The 18477-nt window shown below is 43.0% G+C and overlaps 1 protein-coding gene across 4 annotated transcripts in view; it reads right to left on the bottom strand.

Moving 5' to 3' along the window:
• LOC137325356 (guanine nucleotide-binding protein G(I)/G(S)/G(O) subunit gamma-12) overlaps positions 1-18477 on the bottom strand; it is a 122024-nt gene that overhangs the window by 50185 nt on the left and 53362 nt on the right. For 2 of the 4 annotated variants that reach the window (XM_067990351.1, XM_067990354.1), the window contains one exon: positions 6258-6359. The exons of the other annotated variants lie outside the window; for them this stretch is intronic. The gene's annotated coding sequence lies outside the window, so the exon portion shown is untranslated. The remainder of the gene's footprint in view (positions 1-6257; positions 6360-18477) is intronic. 4 annotated transcript variants of the gene reach the window in all.

Here is an 18477-nt window from a genome sequence, read left to right as displayed (position 1 = left end):
TTGCCTTACGCTGCCTACTGCACATGTGATGCATGCCCTGTGGCTGCAGCACAGGTAGTGGCAGGTTGAGTGAGGCTGACCGTGAAAGAGATGCACGAGAGGGTGAGCATGTGATAGAGCCATGAGATTGTATGAGGATTGGGTTGAGTGGTAGTGGCGGGATGAGTACTGGCGAGGTGAGTAAGTGCAGGTAAGATGAGGATGAGCTTTGAGTGGGTGTGAGGGATGATGTGACAGTGTTGGTAGTGCAGAAGGAGGTGTGGGGTGGGGGCGGTGATGTGGCAGACGGAGTGTAGGGGAATGAGTAAGTCTACTCACTTTGGCTGACCTACTTAGGTCATTGAAGCGCCTCCTGCACTGTATGCAGGTGTGCGATATGTTGGTGGTGCAGGTGACCTCCTCTGCCACCTTGAGCCAGGCCTTCTTGGTGGCAGAGGCAGGCCGCTTCCTCCTGCCCACCGGGGGGGGGGGGGATCTCTGTCATCCCCCTCCTCCTCACCCCATCCAGTAGGACCTGGAGTAAGGCATCAATAAACCTGGGAGCAGCCTTCCCCCTGGGCTGCTCCATGCTGTAATTTTCCTATTTCTTGCAGCGTCAGTCAGTGGAGGACTGCCCCTTGAAATAGAGCTCCTCCAGCTGACAGACCTTACTGTGCATGCGCGGTCCACCCGACGCGCAGCTCAGCAGCGGGGAACCCGGAAGACCAGATAAGTGGTTCCAATTAGGCTGCGATCGCGCGCGGGGCAGACTGATTTCACCGGGCGCGTTACCCACGCGCCCAATCGCACCCCCCCCCACCCCCGCAGCGAACCCGCAGCCCTGGTAATATCGAGCCCATGGGGCCTGATATTAGGAGGGAGGCGCGTCGACTGGGCCGTGAGTAATGCGCCCAGTGAAATCGGTGGGTTTGGCACGCAATCGTAAGTAAATTGAAGCCACTTACTTGGCTTCCAGGTTTCGCGCTGGAAAGCTGCGCAGTGGGCGGACTGCACACCCGCATCATAGGCTGTCAGCTGGAGGAGCCCTATTTAAAGGGGAAGTCCTCCACTGACTGATGCTACAGAAAATAGGCAAAATTGCAGCATGGAGCAGCCCAGGGGGAAGGCTGCTCCCAGGTTTAATGATGCCTCACTCCAGGTCTTACTGGATGGGGTGAGGAGGAGTAGGAGGAGGAAGAGCAAGAGCAAGAGCAAGAGGAGGAGGAGGATCTTCCACCCGGCGGATGGGAGGAAGTGGGCCTGCCTCTGCCACCACGAAGGCCTGGCTCGAGGTGGAAAAGGAGATCACCAGCACCACCAACATATCAAGCACCTGCATGCAGTACAGGAGGCACTTCAATGACTTAACCAGGTCAGCCGAAGTGAGTAACTCATTCCCCTACACTCCGTCTGCCACATCACCGCCCCGACCCCACATCTCCTTCTGCACTGCCAACACTACTCTATCACATCACTCCTCACACCCACTGAACCCTCATCCTCATCTTACCTGCACTTCCTCACCGCCCCAGTACTCATCCCACCACTACCACTCAACTCAATCCTCATACAATCTCATGGCTCTGTCTCATACTCACCCTCTCATGCATCTCTTTCACAGTCAGCCTCACCCAACCTGCCACTACCTGTGCTGCAGCCACAGGGCATGCATCACGTATGTGTAGCAGTACGCGTAAGGCAAACATGTCGTGAGCATGAAAGGATGCACAAGGGTGTTTGAGGGTTTGTCATGGTTTTTACTTGTACTTGATTTCTGATCAACTCACATTACATATTATATTGTCACCACTACTGCCACGTCTTGGCCATTCTTGACAGGCTTGTGCAATAAGGCCCTTTCATCATGTTCTCCATGAACACCCTTGATGCCACCCATAGGGTCACCCTACAGCGGGTGTATGTGTAGTTGCACGACTACTTTGTGCAGGTGCCTGTTGCGCAGCATTGTGTTGTATTGTGTTGCTCCACGTGGCGGAGGTGGACGGCATGCCTGGCGAGGCTGGTGATGTTGCTCGTCCTCCAATAGAGTGATGAATGTAGCTATGGGACCCCCCACCCCCAACCACACCATCCTGACGGTGTGAGTGGGAGGAGGTCTGCAAAGTAGGTAAATGTGTTTGGACAGCAGAGTTTAGGGTATGATGTAATAACAGAGTGGAGACAACGGTGCGGCAGGCAAAACTTTGTCTGAGGTGACAGAGTGCCCTGCTGCAATGAATGAGGTATTCCACCCAACTGTCAAGAAATCCTCTGCATCTCCCAATGGCTGCTGACTGAAACACGTCTGCAACAACAGGGAGTGTTTCCCACAGCACGGGAAACACGCCGAGGAGAGTCCAAAATCACATCCCTGCTAAAATCTCTTCCCAATGAGATCTGTCAATGATCTCAAGTACTCCCCTAACTATCTAAACTGTCATCTCGCTGGCTTTAATTGCCGGTGGGAGTCCCGCATGCAGGGGCGGCGCGCGCACCGATTCGCATCATTGGGGAACCCGGAAGTGGGCGGGTTGCAGCCAGGCTCCGGACCCACTCCGGGATTCCCCAATTTTAGGAACCCTCCCGCCACGAACGCACCCACTCGGCCATCCTAAAATTGACCCCATGGAGTTTAAAGAATTTTGAATAAGTTACAGAATGGACTCAGTGAGAAAGTACAATTCACTTCCCGTCTATAGCTGAAAAGCACCCCTCTGAACTCGCTCTCATTTACAACTGCATGCTGGCAATGAGATACCAGCCTTTCATTTTGCATTCTAACTGCAATAAAACCTCAAATAACCATCTATGGCTGGATGCTCTTCTTGTGCGACTTCCATCATGTACAGTGAATTTCACTGTACAAACAGCACCTTCATGCAAGTTTTTAATGAGCTGTGAACCTCGAGGATAGGGTAAGTAAACATCTCTTACACCCTTCTATATAACTGTCCAGCATCAAAGTTGCAGGTGAAATGTTTACACTTGATGCAGAGGAAGTGTTTTCATTAATATAGTGAATTTTACAATAATCAGAACGCAGAACCACTATTATATATCATGCTTCTCTAGAATAGGAGAATAAACATGTATGCTACAGTTATTTTTCTTCTGAATATCTTTTTTCATATTACAAAATATATCAGTGCTCAGACATTACTGATGCAAAACAATCTTAAAAAGGGAGGAAAAAAAAGTACAGGACTTACCACTGCACGCTTCTAACCTGCAACTGACACTGACAAGTTCTTTCCAATGTGCAAAATTCCCTGACCAAACAATTAATTTCGGATTCACCTCAGCCTCTGTTTATTTGACAATTAGACTTTATGGCCTTAAGAGACCCTTTGAAAAAAGGTCAGTGACATATAGCTGACCCAACCACTGATTTCAAGAATGTAGAGCAATTACCACTTGTAGTCTTCAACGACATACACCTATACTTTAGCAGCAGAATAATACATTGTGCATTACAGGGTATAATGTTTCAGTCCTTAGAAAACAGCACATCATCCATGGTACAGCTCACAGTAAGTCAGAGGATCAGCTAGTAATTTTAAAAAGCTATTAAAAGGGACTGCTACAGGCTGCAACCAGCATGTTTTTAAAATATACTTATCATAATGTGGAGCCGGGAGGAGCAGGTAATGGCCACCAATACCTGCCCCCGCCTCCCCTCCCCCCTCCGATCGGCACCACTACCCTCCCAATCCTGGCCTCTACCCCCTCGTCCCGAATCCCAATCGCTGCTACCCTCCCACCTGATCCTCTCTCTCCTGATCACCTGTTGCAATTTTGCAGGCAACTCATGCATTGCAAATGTTGAATGTCAGGCCGCTTGCCCCACTATCAACGGCCCGAATGTAAATCCGAAAAGCGGGTTTGGAGCTGACATTAATTTAAAAGTTTACTTTTTTAAAATAAAAAAACGTACCTTTCGGTTTACTTTAGCGGCTGCAGGAGCCACTAAAAAATTCTGAGAGGGGAAGGCCCGGCATCTGCTCTTTGTTAACTGATTTTACAAAGCAATCCTTCAACCAGCATTAGGCCCCTTGCATATATAAATTAGAGGACTAATACCTGTTCTAGGCAGCCATTTAGAACACCTACAATGCCGCCTATATCAACATGGCGGTGCTTGTAACGTAGACACTGATCAGGCACAGGATGTTGCACCCTAAAATTGGTTCTTTTATCCCCCGTGGGCACAATGCTGCACTGCACTCTCAAGGTAACTACTTGCTATCAGATGTCATAGATAAAGCCAATGAGTTTCAGTTTGCACATACAAGCACATCAAATTACAGAATGTGACTCCTAAAACATGGGTGAAAAATTCTCATCACATCACAAAAGAGGAATTCAAAAGAGGAGTTGTCACCTTAAAACAATGGCCTTGGCCCTAAGCCTATATTTAGGGTTGATTAGGATTTGTAGGTTATTTTTCTGGAGTCGTCAGCTTTTTGAGGGTTGCATAAGCTTTTGAGAGTTTTCTCGGTTGGCAGGTTTGCAATCATATGGAACATTTCCAAAACTACCTGTGAGCAATGACTCATGAGATCTCAATGTTAAAGCATTTTGAAGATAGATAGATAGATAGATTGATTTTTGGACTCTAGGGGAAATCAAGGGTTATGGGGATTGGGCTGGAAAGTGGAATTGAGGTCGAAGATCAGCCATGATCTTACTGAATGGCGGAGCAGGCTCGAGAGGCCGTATGGCCTACTCCTGCTCCTATTTCTTATGCTCTTATGTTGAATAAATAAATACACCTATTGTTGTGAAGTTTCTGTCTAGTTTTGCATACTTCCTAGACATCTTTCACTGCAATGAAGACATATAAAAGTTGATGCACAGAATTCAAGATGTAGTTATCCTATATTAATCATTCCAGTATTAGTTTATTCATCTGGGGCTGTGGGCCTCCAAAAGCTACCACAAAGTTTACTTGTTTGGGTGAGTCTCTTTGATGTTTGACATTTTTCTACCTCTATAATGCAGTTGTGTCAGTATTTACATTCTGGACCTTCAATTGGCTTAAAAAAACCTGACTTAAATTTTTCAGCCAATGAAAACTCTTTAAAAAGTTGTTGATCCTATCTCCAAAATTGGACAGTGGAACCAGTAGATGAAAACAAGTAAAAAGGTATTAAAGTTAGCATTCATAAGGTATAGAAAAAAAAAGACTAGGTACAAAAAAAGTAAAATTTAAGTTGAATATAAATGGGAAGTAAAAGAATGGGATAAACGGTTTCATTTCTTAAACTAAAAATTGTATTTATACGTGTTTCTTGTCATAAGAATTATAGTAATAAAACTACTCTGGCCTTTGCAGCAGTCGAAGGGTTAAAACACCTTCAGATAGCATACAATCCCACACTATTATAACCAACCCAAGTCTTTTCTTTCTCCTTTTATTAAAATATATATCTACGTGTGCATTAGACAATGTTAAAAATTATGCATGGATTCCACCACCCCCACTCCACCCACAACCAAAAGGCTTCCAAGAATATTGCTAAGTACTATACTCAAAACAAACTTGTGTTGGAACTATGGCACCTTTCCAACTATGAGATTAGTCATTTGTAATATGACTGGAATCTCAGCATGGGGAAGAGAAAATGCACAACGGCATGGAGGTTTATAAATGGTTTGGTAATGGCCTAAAAAACTGCTGAAATGTACCAATGCCTTACCAGAAATATACACGTTTACCTATGGGTTTAATTTCAGTATAGTGAGATACAGTATTTGACGTTCAATGTCTTCTCCAGAAAGCAGCTTTTTAACACAGATATTCTCTCTTCTTTTAATGGTATATTTCACCTTGAATAGCAAGCAATAGTTATGCATGTGTACAAATGTATCATGAATGCAGGAATGAGAGAAATTTCAGACTAAAGCAAACTACTCACAATATTAATTGCAAATCTCAATAGATATTTGGAAATTAATTATTTGAAATAAATTACACCCATCCACTTGGAAGAAAAAATTGACAAATAAAAGTAAGTTATGGTTGAAACCTATATATTTTGTACAACTGACCCATAACATGTACCTCAAATATCAGACATTTTATAGATAAGGAATCTCATCATCAGTATCTCCTTTATAAAAGTTAAAGTCACAAAGAATTATGAATGATTATCCTGTGCAATATTTGAATTGTTTGAATATTTTTGTATAATTGAATGCACCAAGAGAACAAGTTGGCAGCAACTTCTGTATACAATAATGTAATAATGTTGAATTAATGTTATATAATTACTAACCCTGGCTTGCTTCAGCAATCATGCCATTTAAATTGTGTCCATTAATTCAGTTGTCTGGGACTGGCCAGGTCCAGTAATTCCGATATAATCAGTCAGCCCTCACTGTTGAGACAAAAATATTCAATACACCAACTGAAACAGGATGCTTAAGTTACATCAATCGAAATTCGTTGCAAGTCTTGAGTTTTAAAAAGGGCAATGATGAGCTTCCTTGTTGACTCAGTCGGAAATGATGTGCCTAGAACAGTATTAGGAACGGAACCACACAGACTAAGGTGGTCCCAATTTCAATCTAAGCAGTTAGCAAATCTCAGCCAGCATGGCTGTAGAGACGCTATAGCTGGCTTCAGCATCGCTGGGTTAGTGAGAGAAAAAAAAGCAGGGTTCCTTCTCCGATTATCATCCAGTGATCTGTGCTGCAAAATGCATGGATATGGACTTCAGGGGATGATGGCATTGAGATGCTCCCACAGTAAAATAGCCTGGTAATACTCATTATCTATACTCACACAAACAATGGTCACTTAGGCTAGGTAACAGAGGATGGTCACCATCTGTGGAAATGTAACTGCACGAGTCAATGTTTTCGGAGGAGATGGGGAGGGGAGAAATTTTAGGGACAATAAAAAGGTCACTTGCAGCAAAAGTCCCTTTTTAAGATCATGTTGAAACATGTCATTTTATTACAGCAGGTGCCCATGACTTAGGGTTCTTGGAAATATGTTTACAAGAATTTCAGTATTTTCTTTCCCAATTTTAAAATATCTTCATTTTTAAAAATAGTTGTTGAAGATATTACAACATGGGCAAAAAAGTCTTAATTTTGTTTTTTGTTCCTTTCCTTATTTACCAGACCAGGACATTGCATGAGAGAGCATTGGGCGACAGCCACTATGATTACATAAGGTGGAGCATTTGCTCACGTAAGTGCTTTGCACCAGCTGCTCACATAGAATGTACAGCACAGAAACAGGCCATTTGGCCCAACAGGTCCATGCCGGTATTTATGTTCCACGTGAGCCTCTTCCCACCCTCCTTCATCTAACGCCATCAACATATCCTTCTATTTCTTTCTCCCTCATGTGTTTATCTAGTTTCCTCTTAAATGCATCTCTACTAGTCACCTCAACTACTCCTTGTGGTAGTGAGTTCCACATTCTGACCACTTTCTGTGTAAAGATGTTTCGCCTGAATTCCCTACTGGATTCATTGGTGACTACCTTATATTTATGACCCCTAGTTCTGGTCTGCCCCACAAGTGGAAACATCTTCTCTGCATCTATCCTATCAAACCCTTTCATTATCTTAAAGGCCTCTATCAGGTCACCCCTCAGTCTTCTCTTTTCTAGAGAAAAGAGCCCCAGCTTGTTCAATCTTTCCTGATAGGTATAACCTCTCAGTTCTGGGATCATCCTAGTAAATCTGTTTTGCACACTCTCCAATGCCTCTATATCCTTTTTATAATATGGAGGCCAGAAATGTTCACAGTACTCCAAGTGTGGGCTAACCAAGGTTCTATACAAGTTTAATATATCTTACCTGCTTTTCAATTCTATCCCTCTAGAAATGAACCCCAGTACTTTGTACCCTTTGTAAAAAAAAAATGGCCTTATTAACCTGCGTCGCTACTTTGTGATTTGTGTTTCTGTACTCCCAGATCCCTCGGCTCCTCTATCCCATTTAGACTCTTATTATCCAAGGCGTATGTGGCCTCCTAATTCTTCCTACCAAAATGTACCAAATAAAAGATAAGGGGTCGGCCATTTTGAGACTGAGATGAGGAGGAATTTCTTCACTCAGAGGATTGTGAATCCTTGCAATTCTCTACCCCAGAGGGCTGTGGATGCTGAGTCGTTGAATGTGTTCAAGGCTGAGACAGATAGATTTTTGGACTCTAGGGGAATCAAGCGATATGGGGATCGGGCAGGAAAGTGGAGTTGAGGTCGAGGTCAGCCATGATCTTATTGAATGGCACAGCAGGCTCGAGGGGCCTTATGGCCTACTCCTGCTCCTATTTCTTATGTACCGCCTCACACTTAACTATATTGAAACTCATTTGCCAATTAAACACCCATTCTGCAAGTTTATGAATGTCTTTCTATATTTTGTTGCATTCCTCCTTAGTATCAACTTAATAACCAGTATCAAACCTATTATACAAGGGGACCCCTTTCTTTACAGGTATAGCAGCATTTGCACAACACTGAAAGATTTGATGAGCACAGACCTGGTAAAGAGAAGCAAGAAATAAACCAGAAAATACAGGGAAGAAAAGGTTCATTAAAAAGTTTCAACTCAGCTTTTATACATTAAAGAAAATTTAAGCGATCCAGCAAAATGACCGAAGCTTTGAAATCTTTAGTGTTTGGTTTTAAAAAGATTAAGGGTTGATTTTAACCCCGCCCAACCAGCGAACTCTGGGTTGGTGAACAGTTAAAATTGCCAATGGGGCATACCTGCTGAAGTCCCGCTCGCTTCCTGCAGGTTTTGACTTTAACCTGCTCTTATGAGCTGGCGGGAAGAACCCCGCTAGAAACCAGCAGGGTCCTTCTTTAAATGTGCAGATCAGGCTCTGATGATGTCATTCAGGGCCTGACTGCTATTTTAACCAGAGGCCTGCTTGGTAGGCCAGGGGGCGGGGGGGGGGGGGGGGCGCGGGGGGCAAGGAAGCCGTCGTGACTTTCCCACCAGGCCAATCTAGTGGGAAGAGGAGTTGGGGGCCGGAAGAGGCACAAAATGAAAGTTTTTTAAAAAAACCTTTATCGACTTTCCTTGGAGGGGCCAGGAAGAGCGGGAGAGTTAAAATCTCCTGGGCCTCGTGCTGCCGAGGTCAGGATGGTTTGCCGCCTGCCTCAGACCCCACCCGACTTCGAATCAGGGCTTTAGTCACCAATTTCTTCAATTCCATCCTCCCCCTCCTGCTCTTACATTTCATGCTGCAACCTCCCTAATAGGCTCATTAAAGTGGAACGGCATGCATTCCAGACCCACAAGCTGACTGGAGCCACAACCACTGTAGGGTAAAGTACAAGTGTTCATTTTGTCCTCTCTCACAAAGCACAATGTATTACTTCGAAATTCCTCACCTCACACAAATTGAAGAAATTCAACACAACCATTCTGCTTGGATCTGTGCCCTCTGACTGTGAAATGAGCATCCTGGGCTGAATTCTCCTCCCGTTGGCTGGTTCGTGGCAGAACGGAGCTATTACCTGCCAATGTGAATCTGCCGCTAATCAGATGCAGTTTTCTCCTGGGACCCTCATTTATTATGCAACAATTTGCATTTATATAGCGCCTTTAACACAGTAAAACGTCCCAAAGTGATTCACAGGAGGGTAATCAGACAAAAATTGACACCGAGCCAAAGGAGACATTAAGACAGGTGATCACATGCTGGGTCAAAGAGGTAGGTTTTAAGCAGTGCTGTAAAGGAGGCGGAGAGGTTTGGGGAGGGAATTCCAGAGCTTAGGGCCTAGCTGGCTGAAGGGGGGGGGGGTTCCGTAAGAGGATAGAGTTGGAGGAACACAGAGTTCCGAGGGTTGTAGGAGGAGGTTAGAGATAGGAAGTAGCTTCCAGGGCCCCCAGATTCTCAAATGAACCTCTAGCAGTGGAAGTGAGGGCCAGCAGAGGCAGGTGCGCTGTCACCGGATGAAGCACTGAGCACTACTGTGACTGAGGACCTGGGAGTGGAAGATAGGGAGACTGTGATTTCTGAATACAAGGTATTGCCCCACTACTATTTATCAGCGGTTTTTCCTTTTGAAAGTTAGTTATTAGAAAGAATAGCCCCCATTTAACCGTTGCTCCTGATACGAAATAACAGCAGAATCTTTTATTTCCATTGCAAACATTTCCTCAGTAATGCAATGGAGTATAAGCATAGGTCATGCACTCAATTCCTAGTGTGGGGCTTGAAACCATAACCTCTGACAAAAAGGCTAGAGAGCTAACCAATACACCCTTCCCAGTCAATGGTGTGGTTTTCCAAACTTGTGTAGCTCTTGATTAGCACTCAGACGTCACCAAAGTCATGCTGGTGTTGTTTCCTACTTGCCACTCAAGGATGCTTCTTGTTGATGACACTACCAGAGTAGCCCAGCAGGTAGCGGGAACTCAATCTGAAGGGCAAGAAAATTATTCCAACCCCACCCCCAAACCACCTTCTGCCATTTTGCGCATGAAATTGCTCCCACCTTCTCTGCAGAAGGCACCAATTTATGCTAAGGTAAGGGCATCCTTGATCCCTTATCCAGTGGTCATTTTTCATATAAAAGCTTAAACAATTACTGTTGGCAACCTATTTTCTTATGAAAGGTTCACCACCATTTTCAATCCTATCCCTTACACGTCAATGCTGACAGTTAGTGTTCTGAGGGTCTGGTCAATGTGCAGCCATTTCCTGACAAAAACCAGTGCAGTCAGACCCACCTGCCCCAGTTCCACTACTCCAGAATGTGGTGACTAATGCACTAGACAGACCTTGCTCTCCTCTCAGCCCAGTATTAATGACTGGGATTGCTGTCTCTGTACACAGCAGATGGGATCTCGAGTATGCTAAAGCAATGAATTCTGGGAGAGTGCTGAGATGGGAGTGGGACTTGTCTGTTACATTAGCCACTGGACTCAGGTAGGATGGAGTGTTAGGGCAAATGGATGGCAGTGGGAAGGGGAGATGGGAATGGGAGAATGGATATCAGTGAAAGGGGGAAATAGATGTTAATGAAATGGAGAAAGGGGGGGCAGAATCTGGGAGCAGTGCTTTGGGTAGGGAAGGAAGGAGTGTGCCAGCATTAACTGTAGAGTGAAAGAAAGACATGTAGGAGTACCAGCTTGATAGGAGGAGTGGAAGAAGAGTACTATTTAACTGGGTTGAAGAGGGAGAAGAGTGCCAGTATAAACTGGGAGAGGTTGAGGAGACAAGCGTGTCACTATGAAAGGGTGGGGAGAAACTGAGGCAGTGGGAGGGTTGGATGTGGTATAATGACTATTGAGGTAACATTTGGGTAAGTGATTACCTAGTTGGTCCGTTGAAAATCCAAATGCCACTTTGATTTCTCTTTTAAGATTAAAAATCTGTTAATTGTGAAGTATAAACCAGACTGTACTACCTTTAATGTAAAAATTCCAAATTTTGCAGGGGAGCAAGCTCCCAAACACCTATTTTGTACCTTGAACATTTGGATTTTCCCTTTAGGCTTTCATTCCCCCTCCAATACAAATCAAGGAATGTTGTGTATATCTACCAATTAAGTTACAAAGCTTCTGTAATTATGTCCAGGCCATTCTTGAGTAATCTGCATTAGAGGGTGGCTGCATGGGATTTTGCTGGTTTTCTAGATTGCCATGTATGTTATTCTCATCCCGATCTCCACAAACACATTTCTGCAGGAATCACTGAATAGTGATCAGGAGCAAATTGCTGTGGGGGGGATGAATAGTGATCAGGAGCAAATTGCTGGGAGGGGGGGGGGCGGTGGGGAGAAAGAGAACATGAGGGGGATGAAAAGTGATAGACAATAAGGAACCTAAAGGAGAATAAGGAAGAGTGGTAGAGTGAGCTGCTCAATTGTGGGGAAAGCGACAGAGGAGTAAGGGAACTGGTCAAGATAGAACCTGGAGATGAGTCACGCCATCTCCATAGCAGTTTGGACTGGGGACATCATGGAATATATGACTGAACAGAGTGGCCTTGGTAAGTCAGGTTTTAGTCACTACTCCGAATTTGGCACTAAATTTGAAGTCTCAGAGACAACACCGGAGAAATGGAAAAATGTTGCATTGTTGCGGTGCTCTTCTGGGACTAGGAACCATAACTCCTACCAGAGAAGAGCAATCTTTATTGCACCAATGCGAGATTTTTCCATTTTCCACCCACCCACCCTGTGGCCTACCTGAATGAAACTGCCAATTTAATTCTATTTAGTTTCCTGGTGTTGACCAGTGTCCATTAAAAACTGTATCAAGATTATGCAAACTGATTTCATACAAGTTAGTAGACAAGAGGTACTCAAACTAGAGTCCATGAGCCATATGTGGCCCACAAGCCCTGACAATTTAGTTCTATTTCCACTTTTATTTCTTACTCACCCATCTGTCCTGAATTTCATGTGCCTGGAGTTCTGGAAGAGGGCTGTTCTTAACACTGTTCCCCATTGGTGGATATATCCTAAATCAGGATCTGTTAGCATCTGCATCGTGACATGTATACAAATTAATGGGAACACTAATTGATGCACAACAAAGACAAATGGCTTGAACACTCCCACAGCAAGCAAAGGTACCTTCGGCTCATCAGTCTCTATTGAAATTGAATAATGTTTAATACAAATTTCCCATCTTAAATTATAGTCCTGAACTGTAACACACACCACTTTTAGTTTTGTGTGTGTGTGTGTGTGTGTGTGTGTGTGTGTGTGTGTGTGTGTGTGTGTGCGCGCGCGCGCGCGCGCACGCACACAGTGTACTCAAGCAGCCTAAGACAATCGATTGCTGTATTTTGACAGGTAAAATTGCTACTAGGATTCTTAAAAGAGTCCATTAAAATGGTATTTCTTTCATCAACCAGCTCTACAGTTTAAATTTAGTCCCTTAACATGAATTAAGCTTTAATGTGTGCATTTAGCATTTTGTCCAGTACTTTTACCCAGTTTGTACATGACAATGTTTTTCAGTTTTGGCTGTCTTTCCTGAGGGACGCATGGATCAACCCTGCCTAAAGGCGTCAACACTGCACTTTGAGGCGTAGGAGATAAAAGCCACTGTACTTCTCACGATACAGTATTATTGTCTGCTTTTAGCACTTTGATGTCTCCTTTTACATGGCGTCACATATCAATCATGCTAGATGATTAAGTCAGTTGCCAAGATTGCTACTTCTTTTATAATTCAACCCTAGGTAAATCTCAATGCACCAATGATACAGACTTCAAGAATTCTCCCTATGGCCTAATTCAACTCATCAACTATAGATATAGGGCCTACACTGAAAAGTTTTATCTGAATATAGGCACTTTTGCCACAAAGAAAGAAACACTAGCATTTAAATAGCGTCTTTCACGACCTCAAAGCGCTTTATAGCCAATGAAGAACTTCTGAAGCGTAGTCACTGTTGCAGGAAACGCAACAGTCAATTTTGAGCACAATAAGGTTCCACAAAAAAGCAATGTAATAAGGACCTGATAATCTGTTTTAGTGCTGTTGGTTGAGGGATAAATATTGGCCAGGACACTGGGGAGAATTCCCCATCTCTTCTTCGAAATAGTGCCATAGGATCTTTTACACCCACCTGAGGGCGGATGGAGCTTCGGTTTAATGATAGCATGTCCAACAGTGCAGCACTCCCTCAGTACTGCACTCGAGTATCAGCATAGATTTTGTGCTCAAGTCTCTGGATTTGAAGCCACAACCTTCTGACTTAGAGGCGAAAGTGCTACCAACTGAGCCACGACTGTTTACATTGCTATTGAGGCTCATGGAGAGCAGTCCTCCAGCGAGACTTGTGACCTCTAAGTGCTGCTCTTCCTTTACTGTACTCTGTGCTGTTGGTTGCCAATCAGAAGGTTAACATAAAGATCTACTTTTCTGTTCCTTCGATCTGTGCTTTGGGAAATTAGGTCCGAAGCACCAAATGCAGAGTTCACCTGCTTCACAGTGGAAAGTGCCATAGGCATCACTCTTTGAAGGTAAAAATGCTCTTAGTTAGAGGCTACAAAATGCACATGGTGCAGGTTGAGCATTTAATCAGGAATCAGCAAAGCTGTGATGGTTCAAAGGAGGAGCATCAGCTTACTGATGAATAATCTATCGATCCTCTAAAATACATAAATAGAGCACTAAATTTGAAGCTGCTTGTTTTTACACCAAGGTACAGTGGATAATCACCACTCTCCATTAAACCAGAGGACCTTTTTAATGGTACTACAGCCAAACAATATCGACATTTCTCTTTTAAAAAAAATATTTATCTTCCTTTGTAGATCCCAAATTAATTATTAAACACCCTAGACACCAGTATTTTATTCTTAAAGGGAAATTTTGTTGTCAATACAAGCATTTAAAAGGCATGTATAAGTCTTGACAAATTTGATTGTTGATTTAAGAACATAAGAAATAGGAGCAGGAGTAGGCCATATGGCCCCTCAAGCCTGCTCTGCCATTCAATAAGATCATGGCTGATATTCGACCTCAACTCCACTTTCCCGCCCTATCCCCATACCCCTTGATTCCCTTAGAGTCCAAAAATCTATTGATCTCAGCTTTGAATATACTCAACGACTGAGCATCCACAGCCCTCTGGGGTAGAGAATTCCAAAGATTCACAACCCTCTGAGCGAAGAAATTTCTTCTCATCTCAGTCCTAAATGGCTAACCCCTTATCCTGAGTACAGGCCCATTCTACGCAAACTCTCCTCACAAGAAGCAAAGGTTAGAAAATAGACAAAAGAGTTTGGCAGTGCTTAATGGTATATACTTTAATGCAAGGAGTCTAGTGAATATGGTAGATGAGTTGAGAGCACAGATAGACACGTGGAAGTTTGATATCTTAGCTATTACTGAAACATGGCTTAAAGAGGGGCAGGAATGGCAGCTCAACATTCCTGGTTACGGGGTTTTCAGACGAGATAGAGAGGGGGATAAAAAGGAGGGGGAGATTGGCAATATTGTTAAAGAAACAATTACAACTGTGAGGAGGGATGATATGTTAGAAGGATCATCAAATGAGGCCATATGGGTTGAGCTATAGAACAAGAAAGGGGCACTCACACTGCTGGGAGTGTACTACAGACCCCCAAACAGTCAGAAGGAGATAGAAGAGCAAATATGTAGGCAAATTTCTGTGAAGTGCAGCAACAATAGGGCAGTAATAGTAGGGAATTTCAACTACCCTAATATTAACTGGGATACAAGCAGTGTAAAAGGTATAGAGGGTACAGAATTCTTAAATTGCATTCAGGAGAACTTTTTTCACCAGTGCGTAGCAAGCCCAACGAGAGGGGCAGTTCTGGGCTTAGTTTTAGGGATTGAAGCTGGACAGGTGGGAGGAGTATCAGTGGGAGAGCGTTTTGCTGGTAGTGATCATAATTCAGTTAGATTTAGCATTGTTATGGAAAAGGACAAAAATAGAACAGGAGTAAAAGTTCCAAATTGGGAAAGGCCAATTTTACCAAGCTGAGAAGTGATTTAGCAGAAGTGGACTGGAAACAGCTACCTGAAGGTAAATTAGTGTCAGAGCAGTGGGAGGCATTCAAGGGAGAGATTGTGAGGGTTCAGAACAAACACGTCCCCACAAAGTAAAAGGATGGGACTGCCAAATCAAGAGCCCCACGGATGACAAGGAGCACACATGGTCGGATACAGCAAAAAAGGGAAGCTTATGTCAGATACTGAGAGCTCAATACTGCAAAAAGCCTAGAGGAGTACAGAAAGAGCAGGGGTGAAATTAAAAAGGAAATTAGGAAAGCAAAGAGAGAGGGCATGAAAAAATACTGGCAAATAAAATCAAGGAAAACATAAAGGTGTTTTATAAATACACAAAGAGCAAGAGAATAACTAAAGAGTAGGGCCTACTAGAAACCATAGAGGTAACCTATGTGTGGAGGCGGAAGATGCGGGTACGGTTCTAAATTAATACTTTGGGTCTATCTTCACAAAAGAAGGGGACGATGCAGACATTGCAGTTAAGGAGGCGGACTGTGAAATATTGGATGGGATAAACATAGTGAGAGAGGAAGTATTAAAGGGTTTAGCATCTTTGAAAGTAGATAAATAGTCAGGCCCGGATGAAATGTATCCCAGGCTGATAAGAGAAGCAAGGGGGGAAATAGCAGAGGCTCCGACCATCATTTTCCAATCCTCCCTGGCTACAGGCATGATGCCGGAGGGTTGGAGGACTCAAAACGTTGTACTGTTGTTTAAAAAGGGAGAAAGGGATAGACCGAATAATTACAGGCCAGTCAGCCTAACCTCGGTGGTGGGCAAATTACTGGAAACAATTCTGAGGTACAGTATTAATCATCATTTAGAAAGGCACAGATCAAGGACAGTCAGCATGGATTTGTTAAGGAAAGGTCATGTCTGATTAACTTGATTGAAGTTTTTGAGGAGATAACAAGGAAGGTCGATGAGGGTAGCACGTTTGCTGTAGTTTACATGGATTTTAGCAAGGCTTTTGACAAGGTCCCACATGGCAGACTGGTCAGAAAAGTAAAAGCCAATGGGATCCAAGGGAAAGTGGTAAGTTGGATCCAAAATTGGCTCAGTGGCAGAAAGCAAAGGGTAATGGTCGACGGGTATTTGTGCGACTGGAAGGCTGTTTCCAGTGGGGTTCCGCAGGGCTCAGTACTGGGTCCCTTGCTTTTTGCGGTATATATGAATGATTTAGACTTAAATGTAGGGGAGGGAGGAGAGGGGAGGTAAGGACAAAAGGGAAGGTCTGTTATAGGGTAGAGGGCATGAACCGATCACAGACCTTCCCTTTTGTTTTTTCCTCCCCTCCCTTCCCTTCCCTTCCATCCCCCCCTTTCCCTGGCTCTGTATTTGCTCAAAAACTTTAACTCTCTTAACATCTTCCAGTTCTGACAAAAAGGTCTTCGACCTGAAACATTAACTCTGTTTCTTTCTCCACAGATGCTGCCTGACTTGCTGAGTTTCTCCAGCATTTTCTGTTTTTATACTAGCAATACATTTAACCTATTTTTGTACAACTGCCAATATGCCAGTGGAAATGTCAAGTTTTGAATTTACAACACATTACTTGCTCTCTTAGAAACCAATTAACTTTTTCACTGTCCAGTGAGTTTGTATTGTGCTCCTGAATTCTATAGCTCGTAATAGTTTACAGTAAGACAGCTGTAAAGAAATTCCACACGGCAAAAATTTATGGTGACAGGATTGCTCTCATGGCTATAAAAAGTAGTGAGTCCACCATAAATGTAATCTTATTTGAATAGACACAAATTTGGGTTGGACATCTAAACACAAGATCATAAACGTACCAGATCTCACAGTCACTGCAGCAAAATGTTGTAAGCAGTGACAGGTTGGTCAGATGACATTATCTGCACAGAATGAACCATGACCTATAGTAACATGTGGATCTCATCAACTTTATTCATCAAAATGAGAGATTATGAAATAAAACTTTTACTTTATGATAAACAAATTATTTGTGTTATTAACTGAGGCAATATTGTGTTAACTGTTTTATTTATTAAGCTAGAAAAACTCAATTTAGAGCTGGAGTAATACAATACAGCACACCACCATAATTCCAGGCTAATGGTTACCAAATTTTTTTTAAATCCCAGACTTTTACACCAAGAACAATGCCATGTGTCCTGCAAAGCACTTCCTTCAGATTGTCTCATTCTACCAGCTAGCAGGAGCACTTGTTTGGAGCAACAGCAAAGGAGTGTGAGGAACTCTATAGTGGGTCTTTGGCTTATTATAATTGGCTTTACATCATTACAGGATCAGGTAAGAACTTTTCAAGTACATAATAGCTACTACATACATAAATCATAAGCTTTAAAGTTTTCAAAAAGTAGAAGTTATGCAAAAATGTTTTAGGCAAAGCTGAGCATCTAGTGAAAGAAATAAAATGGAGAAAAAGAGAAACAATCTAGGGATATAACTGGAATAGCAATCCAGTTGCAATGTAGGGTCATAGCTTTGAGCCCAAAGACTGCCTAACTCTATTCTCAGAGGCATGGCTGTGATGCTTAATCTTCATAAAGATAGTCAGCAATGCACCTTGAAAAAACTGTCAGAGATGGGAAAAACCTACACGCAAACTTTATGCAACAATAATTATTCACTTGTGGCACTGATGGTTGCTCAGAGAGTTTACATCTTCAACTTTATCATTTGCCCAACTGAAGGAATCTTTACACAGATGAAAAGGTACCTGTGTGTATATACGCATGTGCACGCATTGATTTGGGGGGAGAACAAATGCAAAACTGCAGTTGCATTCAACAGTTCCTTATCATGCATTCAAAACATTTTTTGTCTGAAAAATAATGTTCTCGTACTTAAAAACTTTAAAAGAAATAAATACTCTTGTACAAGAAACATTTCACATTCAGAGCTGTAATACAATTTTTTTTAATTCTACATTTTCAAATATAAATCAGACAAGTTGTGCTATTGCAAGCACCGCAGACATTATGCGCAATAGCAGCAAGTTTAAAATTGATTAAAAATATTAAAATACAAT

This window comes from Heptranchias perlo, chromosome 9 (genome assembly GCF_035084215.1).
Source record: "Heptranchias perlo isolate sHepPer1 chromosome 9, sHepPer1.hap1, whole genome shotgun sequence".
NCBI classification, from domain to species: Eukaryota; Metazoa; Chordata; class Chondrichthyes; order Hexanchiformes; family Hexanchidae; genus Heptranchias; species Heptranchias perlo.
Note: the sequence above shows the minus strand (reverse complement) of the source record. Positions and strands in the feature narration are given on the sequence as shown.